Raw genomic sequence first — 9,830 nt, 5'->3', positions numbered from 1 at the left:
TGCCAATTTAATGAGTGCCCCATGCTCCTTCACTGGGGTTGTCCCTGTGGTGAAGAAATGGCCTCTCAAGGGGCAGAGTGTCCTCTTGAGTCCTGAGTCCCTGCCCTCCCCCTTGTCTGTTTCCATGTGCCCCCCACCCCCGCGGTTCTGGGCCCTGTTGGAGACCCCTGTGCTTCTCAGTCTCAGTCAGGCCCACTCCACTGCGGGGGAGTCCGGGAAACACCGGGGAGGGGAGGGAAGATGGAGAAGAGAGACAAAGGCCCCCAAAGTGAGACTCCGAAAGCCGTCAGACTTCACATTGCGAAAACGTCTGCTTGCAGTTTTCTATACCTGTATGTTTTAAAAGCTCTTCCTTGTCTTGAGAAAGCTCCATTTTACTTTCCCACAAGTGAAAGGTGTTGGCCTCCGGGAAGGGGAAGAAACTGATCATGTCCCAGTGATAGCGGCACAGTCCTGGTCAGACCACATACATCCTCCTGAGTTTCCAACACGCTTTCTGCTCAACTGCAGCCTGAGGATGACAGCTACAGAACACCGAGCCGGCCCGGGGTGCGGGCAAATGACTTTGTCAGTGTTTCTCTGACCACACGGCACTTGCCTGGAAAGTGAAAGACTCAATGCTTTGGGGATGAATGCCTTCCATTGTAAGATGACTCTGTCAGTCCGGCCTTGCAATTCCTTGCAGTTCCCCAAGGCAACAACTGGACAGGGCTTCGTGGTGGCTGGCCCTTTAGCTAGATGTGTCATCCCAATTCTCTGTTGTTCCTGACACTCCCTATTGTTCACAATCCTTACTTAAGCCTTCTGTATGCATTTGGGCTTGCAAGACATAGAAAAGTGAGATTTTTAAGTCCTCTGCTCCAATTTTTCATCTCACAAGCCTCTCCCTTTCAGAACTGGAGACTGGTACCCTTGCCCCTTGGGATGTCTATTTCTAGGAATTTTATACTAAATTCTGACATCAACTTCATCCTGTTAGGTCTTATATCACTTCCACTAGGTCCCAGAAGGGAATGTCATGGCAAACCCAGCTTCTTAAATGAAGCTATATAGGAAATACTCCAATTCTTTTTTGCTGAGTTGTTCTGGGCTGTTTGATTCTTCCCTTGTGGTCTTAGAAGCAAGCCTCGGGCAGTGCCCAGGGCCTGGCCCTCTGAGTGTCACTGTGCCATCTGCTCTGAGGTCTGCCATCTCCCCAGGTCATTTCCACTGAGTACACATCCTCATTGCCGTGCCATGCGGCCCAGTGACCTTCTCCTTCCCACTCTCAGAGAAGTTGATCCCTCTCCTCTCCCTTACTCTTGAGGACACTTCCATTCTCCTGAGTACTTGGAGAACAGTAAGCTTCAACTCTGAAGAAGCCCCAGCAGCGTCTCCTTTCTTTCCAATTCAAATCCTTGACGTGTAAAAACAAATGTATAAACAAACATGAATGACCTAGGCAGCTACTTGAAACAGAAGAGGAGAAAAGACTAGCCGCATGCACAAATCAATACATTGATAAGACGACTAATTTTTCCAGAACTCATCAACTCACAATTGTTCCTGGGTTGCAGAGCACATGGGAGGATGACACTGGGCGTGAGGGGCAGGAAAGGGCTGGCACATGTGGTCAGTGCTCTGTCGTAGAGATTTGGGGGACACGAATATGTTATGCTTTTTTGCTACTGCCTACTTTAGGCAATCACAGAGTTTGAACTTGCTGTTGTCTACTTTCACACCTGAGAAGTTTCCCCTTTAAACTGGTATTAGTCTGGGAGGTGAGTTTCATGGCTCAGAAAAATATTCTGCATGAAAATGTCATTCAATATTTCAGAATTAGAATAAGTTTCAGAAGAAAGCAAGGATAGTAAAGGGTCCACTTTAAGAAATTACATTTGTTGAAATATGATCGATGTAGAGGAATTTTTCCAATATCAATTGGAAATATGATCCAATTGTTGGAAATATGATTCGGTGTAGTGGAATTTTTCCAACACCAATGGACCAGTTCTTTTAGGAGACATTTGCAGGTTTTCTCTTCTCAAGAACCTCTGGTAGTGTGTCCTGTTGGACCCTCCCACCTTTCCTCCACCTACATGGGCTTATGTGCACAGGCACACCCCACTCCCAACACACCCCTACCAGTTACGTGAGCATGTGTCTTTATTTGAGCTTATGTGTGATCTCTCTGCTGAACAGAAAGCTCAAATTTAACATGTGGATGTCAAGTGCAAATGTAGGTATATTACATGGTTAGATGATACAATTTACAATGCAAGCTGAGACCTGGGTTTTACCTACCCTAGAGGTAGGTCTTCTTAGTAGTATTTACTCCTGGGTGGCTAGAACTCCTTGTAATCTGTGGTTTTATTGAATAATTGTGTTCTGACGGGCTGCCTCTCTAACAGAATCTGCAAAAATCTGTTTGGACATTTCAAAGTCACTGAAGAGGAAAGATGCTGGCCTTGCTGCCAAATACTTCACTGGCCTCTGAAGTGTTCCTATGCTTCTGACAGGTGCCACGGAATCCAAGAGGGCAGGTCCCTGGGTGTGTTCACCTGTTTTCCCAGTATTAACCCAAGTTCTGGCAGGTGGCAGACATTCAACAAATCCTTCTCCTAAATGATTGAGAATTGAACAAAGCTAGTCTCCCACTTTTAGTGATGAAGTACATTTGGTAGTGAATTCAGCCTACATATAAATCTAGGCTTTTCCATTCTCACTAGCAAAGTACTTATTCTTCCAGAGTTTACTTTGAGGAATATGGGGAGGATTAACTGAAGACCGTTTGTGAAGGGATTAGCACAATTTCTTCAGTAGATAGAGGCTGAATATCAAATAAATGAACACCTAATGTCTATCATATGTTTTCATGATTGAAGCCACATTCTTCATTAATTATCCTTAACACAAAATGTCTAAATTAAGAGAACAGCAACAGATTTCTGTGGAGTTTTCAATATGGTAAGAGCATCTGTGAGATGTACGTTGAATCTTCTAGAATGGTGGTAATTAAAACAATACCATTAGGATCAACTACAAGCCACTTATCATATGCCTTGTACTATGCTAAGGACATGTTTCATTAATTTCATTTTGATAAACATCCTTTAGGAAAGGTGAAATCACATCTTTATCAATAAGAAAACTGAGACCCATGTGAGTGTGGTAACTACACAATCATGGGCCTAATACGTGGCTAATCAATTTGCCTGACGCCAAGTTCCCAAGATTTTTATCGTTTTTGCGCAAGAGTCATCATTCTGTAATATAACTCACACTAATAGTCCATAAATTGAACATTCCAAACACAATGAAACCACACACACAACCTTTTTATTTTTATTTATATTTCTTAGTTCAAGAATTACACACTAGCCGGCATTATTGTATATTTACATGCTGAAACTGGCTGCAATAAGTTTAAATTCAAGAAAATAATTCTTATGTGCTATTCATTTATAATCCTCAGGTTTTACTGTCTCATGTATCCCAGAGATTTTAGTAGTCCTGTTTAGAAAGACATGAAAATAGATGCAATGATATCCACTTATGTTTTGCATTTTCTAGCCATTGGAAAATGTGCATTATGTGCATATTAAGAAAGGCTACAAGGTAGTTAGTAAGGCTGATAATCACTACATTGTGAAGAAACTAATACCACTTTCTCATAAAAGGACAATTTAGAACTGTGCAGGGACAATATTCATAACAGAAATATTTAAACACCCATGCAAAAAAAAAAATGAAAAATGTTACGGAATTTTAATGATAGGCAACTTTGTTTGAATTGATTATGTTTAAAATGACCATGTTTGAACTCAAATTATTGAACAAAAAAAGAGCATAACAAGCTGATGAACTGTCCACTTGCATCAAACAGTGCAAGGACATACACACAGACATCAGATTAGAGGACAGGTGACAGAGGAGTGACACTTGGCTTTGGAACTCAAAGGATATAAAGTTTTGTTTTTCATCATTTTGGATTATATTTGTCACAAAAAACACTTCTTAAAGCAAATAAAATTTAATGTCACAATTTTGTGTATATATATCTACAGAGATGTTTGACTTCAACGTCTAAAAAAAATAGCTTTGTAAGAGTGATGCTCTTTTCTTTTAAGGATTTCTTTAGGACAGTGTCTCAATTAGCATTCTGTTCACCCCTTCCTAGTTTCCCCCATCTCCCTAGTGCATTTGGAAAATGTTTTTTAAACCTTTGGTGTGAAGCAACATCCTTCCCCCTACCCCCCCCCACACCTTTCCCCTTTGATTCCTTTTTTCTTTCCTTTTTTTTTTTTTTAAATAATTCTGGGGTCTTTGGTTAAAAGGAACAACACTATCTAATGATGAAATGCTATTATTAACAAAATCTTCTAGTATGTCGTGTGTGTAACACATTTCTGGAGCTGGTATCAATAAACATGTTTATTTTCTGTAGTGCCATCTGTACAAACTTTTACTCTTGGAAAATGGAGATCTAAGGTGCAAACTTTGGTTTCTTGAACTCTGGCATGTAAAAAAATGCTTTCGGTTTTGCATCTCCCAATTGCCATTTCTAAGGCTGTGTCTTGGTTGGTACGTTGACTACATAAACACTACAGTGCTTCCCACAGAGGGGAAGAGTGTAGGAGTGAGTGAGCAGGTGAGAGCAATATGATATCAGTGTGGGGTGCTCGCATGTGTGTGTGTGTCTGACTGTGTGTGACTGCGTGCGTGTGTGGTAGCAAATTGAAACCCTTCCGTCTGGGATTCCCAAACCATTTATGCAAAAGGGTGTTTAAATTACTCTGCCAGGGCACTGAAGTAACCATACTTCGTAAAAAATAAATAAAAATTAAGAGAAAAAAAAACTAAACAATTATTTGTATCTATTGACTATTCATTTACAACATGTTTAATTATTTACACATTATAACACACAATTTAAGCCATAAACAGAACTAGCACGTTGCCTTACCATAAAATACAAATTAGAAGTTAAAAATATTTAAGAAATCTGTTTTACTATTTACACACGTTCAGTGAAAGTTATGGTTGCTCACGTCACATGTACTCTGTACACTTCGCAAAATGGTATGATTGCTACAGTTGTATTTTGCCCTAACCAACATGGTGGGGTTTAATTTTTTTTTTTCCCTCCGCTAGAAGGAATTTTCCATGTTCTTAAGACGTATTTGTTTTTATATACCAATGGACAAGGTTATTTGTTTCCTTGAAAAAGAGAGCAATTAGACAAGCAATGTGACAACTAACCTGTGATGTTCTGAGGTACAGTACTATTGTGGTGTCAAACTGTGCGATGGTTCTTAAGAATCGTAGGCATTGATTTGCTGATGAGAGAAATACTCAGTACCCTGTATTACTTATTTCAATATGTTGATTGTTGGTTGCCAAATTAATAATACACTGGATTGATGAAGAAAAGAAACCACATTAGCTTACTCCTTTTGTTTTCCAACATACGAATGCATATATATGTATGTATGTTTACATGGATCTATATATACACATATATATACATGGAGATATGTTGTAAGACTTGCTTTCGTTGATGTTGTTTTGCTGTTGTCGAGAATGAAGCTAATCGTAAAACTGGAACATAGTTACCTACGGCCAACGGACATTGTCTTCGTTGCCAATTTAATACAGGTCTTGCTTAAAATAAATGAATGTGATTCATTTCCCCGTTATGCATCCCACTGCACTTTCTCTATGTGTTGTGCTTTTGAAAGCTGACAGATTTTTTGTGTGTGTGTGTTCCTAATACTAGAATGTAAAGTCTTTTGGTTCATAAACCACTTTTATTATTATTATTATTGTTATTATTAGTATTTGACTTAGCACTGCTCTTGAAGAAATGAGAAGAGAAAAGGCTTCGATGGCATTGCTTGAGTCTTTTCCCCTGTTATTAAATTGAAGTAGAAAGAATTGTAACATTCCTTATGTTGCATGAGTTTTCAATTCTGAAATGCATTTCATACCTACTAGCAGTCGTGAGTCATGTACAATACATATATACAGATTGAGATCAGAGAATTCATGTAGACTGTGCATTTTAGAGTCAGAATTTGTCTATGAATTTCACAAAGATGAAAAAACACCTTAATTGCTGGCTATCTGGCTGTTTTGTAATGAAAAGAAAAACTATACATATGTATAAACTGATAGTAATATCACGTCAGAACTGCTGAAAAACATCGCTGTGGTCCTTTAGTTTAACCACTGGATATCAAGCTAACTGGTGTTCTAAGACTTCTAAGTCTATCCCCCCCCCCCGTTCATGGGATGACTGCATTCCAATTCAACTAAACAGTTTAAGGACAGATTCTACATCAACTGCTATTTCTGGACAGGATGAGTCAGTTGTTTCTACCTATGTGGTTACTGAGTGCCAATGTATGGTTTTCACACTAGGGCATAGATTCTAAGGTCCCATCTTTCCTCCCTGGCCTCGTTTCTTGTATGAGTGGTAGCAAGTATGAATTCCTGCTCATATGCTTTTGAGGCTCATGCTGTGAAGATCCTTCCCTTTGATCTAGATTTCTCTGTTCACTTCCCCAGATGTCGAAAATTGTATAGTAACTATAAATGACAATATCAAGGATTTTTATGGCTTTTAGAGTAATTGCACATAAGAGCCCACTTCTAGACTTGGGCTCTGAGTTGTCTCTAGAAAAGCCTTTGCAGAATGGCATTTTAAAGTTGTGCCCCTGAGTTATCGATTTCTTCCTTCTTGATATTTTCTACTCAATCTTCGTCCCCTAGTAACAAGGGACAGGCACTTTTATTAGTGTAATACCCCCATGTGATTGCCTAGGAGAAGTATGTCCCTGGAGAAACATGAGGAATCACTACTCCGAGCCTACAGGAAGAACCTGGGTCAGATTCTGCCCAAAGATTACACTCAGTAATCAAAACACATGGGCCAGAGTTTCCTAGACTGATGAAAAAGAAATGCCATCCCATATTAGGCCAAATTCAGAAAGCCAAATCATAAACTTTTTCTGTTGTTGTTCACTGATAGTTGGAATACAAAGGCAACAGTAGTCCAGCAAATTCAAAGCTACTGAATTACAAAGGGATGAAAATACATATTGTATCCACAGGCAGATCCTGGCTACTATGTACAAATTAGGGATGTTACTCTGCAAAGAAGATTTTTTTTTTCCTGTTGTTTTTAAAATAGACATAGCAAAGTCCAAGAAAAAATTCAATCAAATCAAAGTTGGAGGAAAAATTTGGCTATTCATTATTTTCAAAAGGAAAGCAAAATATTGCTCACATTGATGTCAATAAAATATATTAGCTTATTCTCTTTCCTGTCCAGCATATGTCCAATTAGTATGGGAAGAAGCACAACGACATAATTTAAAAGTAGAATTAAAAATAACACATCGTGCCTGTCTAATGATCAGGTATATATTTTTCTGCAGTATCAACTGAGGCTCCTAACATTCATCATGTTAATGTGGTTTTGTTTTTATCTTATTTTCCACTACTTTTTGTATTTTTCTTGATTCGACAGATTGCAACATACACAATTGAAAGTACACTTAAAAAGAATCAAACCTAATAAACGTACACACTAACCTCATCTGTGCACATACTTACTGTAGTATTTTTTACTCTGAATAATACAACAGTGAATCTCATTGCACATGAAAAAATACTGTTCACTCAGTCTCTCCCAAAACCTTACTTTATCTGTCTCGTAAGAATATAATCAGAATTTTGAAAGCAAGAAAAGCTGGAAAGGACCATTAATCCCTTAAGCAATGAACAAATCTTCTTTTGAAATACTCTATTTAATTCAGCAATAAACTCATAAAGAAGTGCTGCAGAGACAGCTGACATGTTCTGAGATAAACAACCTGTTAGCATTGTCTGGCCTCTAAATTTGTACATTTGAAAGACTCCCAGCCTAACCTGAACATCTAAGCTACTTCTAATTTTCCTAACTTTTCTATTTCCTGATTGTCTTTTGATTAGATCAATGATAGAAACCTCTTTCGGTGCCCTGTCAAAAGCTTATGAGGTTGAAAAAAAAATCCCTCTTGCCCTACCCTTTGCCACTGGACACAGTTTATATAGATCAGATGCTGTGGAGAGCTGATAAGGGTCGTGGTTGCTTTCTTGCTTGCTTTAATTTTGTTCTGACAGTCACTTCGGGATTTTCTACGCTGCTCTATGTTGTCAATCCTTATCTAACCACTCAGGAAGTAGCTTTTTACCAAAAATTTCTTTGGCCATCATGCGTCATAATGTTCAGAAGTCGTCTAGTGTCTAAATGCCACAATGAAAGGGATTCCCTTTGTTCAAGCAAAGAGACTGGATGAGCTGGTTTCCCATGTCTCTGTCTTGACTCTCCTGATCCTTCTCCAACTAAATGAGAACCTTCTAGAAACCAATGGGAATCATCTTCCCATGAAATCATTATCACTTTAATAAGGCAGACGTAGACCATTTTCAAGTAACATGTTTCCATGGCATTACAGATAATGTCCACAAACACAGTGCCACAGTGCCATCTCAACAGCATGCCAACCGCAGAAATGAAGATGGATATCTGGGTATGACCACTTCTCAGGAAAACGACTGACAATGCTATTGAGCCTCCTAAGAACATCTTCTCAATAATTCCTCTCTGAGTAGGCTGCATACTAAACAGATCGAGTGGAACGCTCAGACTCAGTCTTGCCAGCACGTGTACAAACACTTGCATTTTCTCTGGAAAACCACAAGGACCTTAGTGTATTCTTTACTTAGCAGAAGCAACCCAAATGGTATGAAATGGACCACAGGATAGGCCAGCAACTAAGGTATTTTAGCATCACTTTTGTCCTGAATTGATGTGTTTTCCAAGTCCTACATCAGGCTGTACAACTGGTTTGAGGAGGAATCTAGTCCTTGCTTCCCATAGGAGGCTATGCTTTAGTTCACATAATAAAGCCAATAGACGATGTTGAAGAAGGAAAAAACCACGGGGAAGAATATGCGGGACCACCGGTCTATGGCATTCACATCAGTCAAGTCGGGGATGGTGATTTTCAGCTGGGAAGCCCGTCTCCTCAGGCGGCTCTTCTTCTGGGCCACGTGTCGTTCCAGAGCATTTCTGCCAAAACTATGCCTGGGCAATCCGGCTTTCCGATACTGAATGCTGGAGGCGTCATAAGCCAGCATTGTGCTCCTGGGGTCTCCAAGTCCCATCACGGCCTCAGAAGTGGCCATTTCATTTTTTATCTCGAGGGTGCTCAGTAAGATGTTCTCATGGGGGTCCATCTGCAAGGGAGAAGAATCGAAACAGTCAAAACAGTGAGGTTTTGTGGGTGCTTACGATGCAGGCACTCTGATAGGTGCTTAAGGTAGTATTTATTGGAATGGCAAAGACAACTAGATTTGTGATTATGTTACTTGAGCCTGAACTGTGGCTCTGCCATTATAAACTATTTGAGGTTCAGTCTGCCCATCTTTTAAATGACACAGGCATCTAACCTTAGAGGATTATGTAATGATGTAATTATATAATAGACTGTGGCTACTATCATCTTCATTATGTTTACTTAGGGGACGCAGGAAATTGAAGTCAGGACACCCTTGTAAAAAATGTATAGTCTTGATATGAACATGTAAAAAAAATTAAACTGTACTAGATAAGCAACAGTGTTAGGGAATCAATTACTAAATTGTGCTTCCCATGGGAGCCACACAACAACTGATAGTGGTAACTATCAGTACTTACCATATATGGCAGGCACTTTTTACACAATTTCATTTAACTGATGTTTCTTAATACCTACAGTTATGACACTTCACTTTATATTTCCAATGTCAATATAAATAGG

This window comes from Otolemur garnettii, unplaced genomic scaffold (genome assembly GCF_000181295.1).
Source record: "Otolemur garnettii isolate 467f Iridium unplaced genomic scaffold, OtoGar3 scaffold00003, whole genome shotgun sequence".
Lineage (NCBI taxonomy): Eukaryota > Metazoa > Chordata > Mammalia > Primates > Galagidae > Otolemur > Otolemur garnettii.
Note: the sequence above shows the minus strand (reverse complement) of the source record.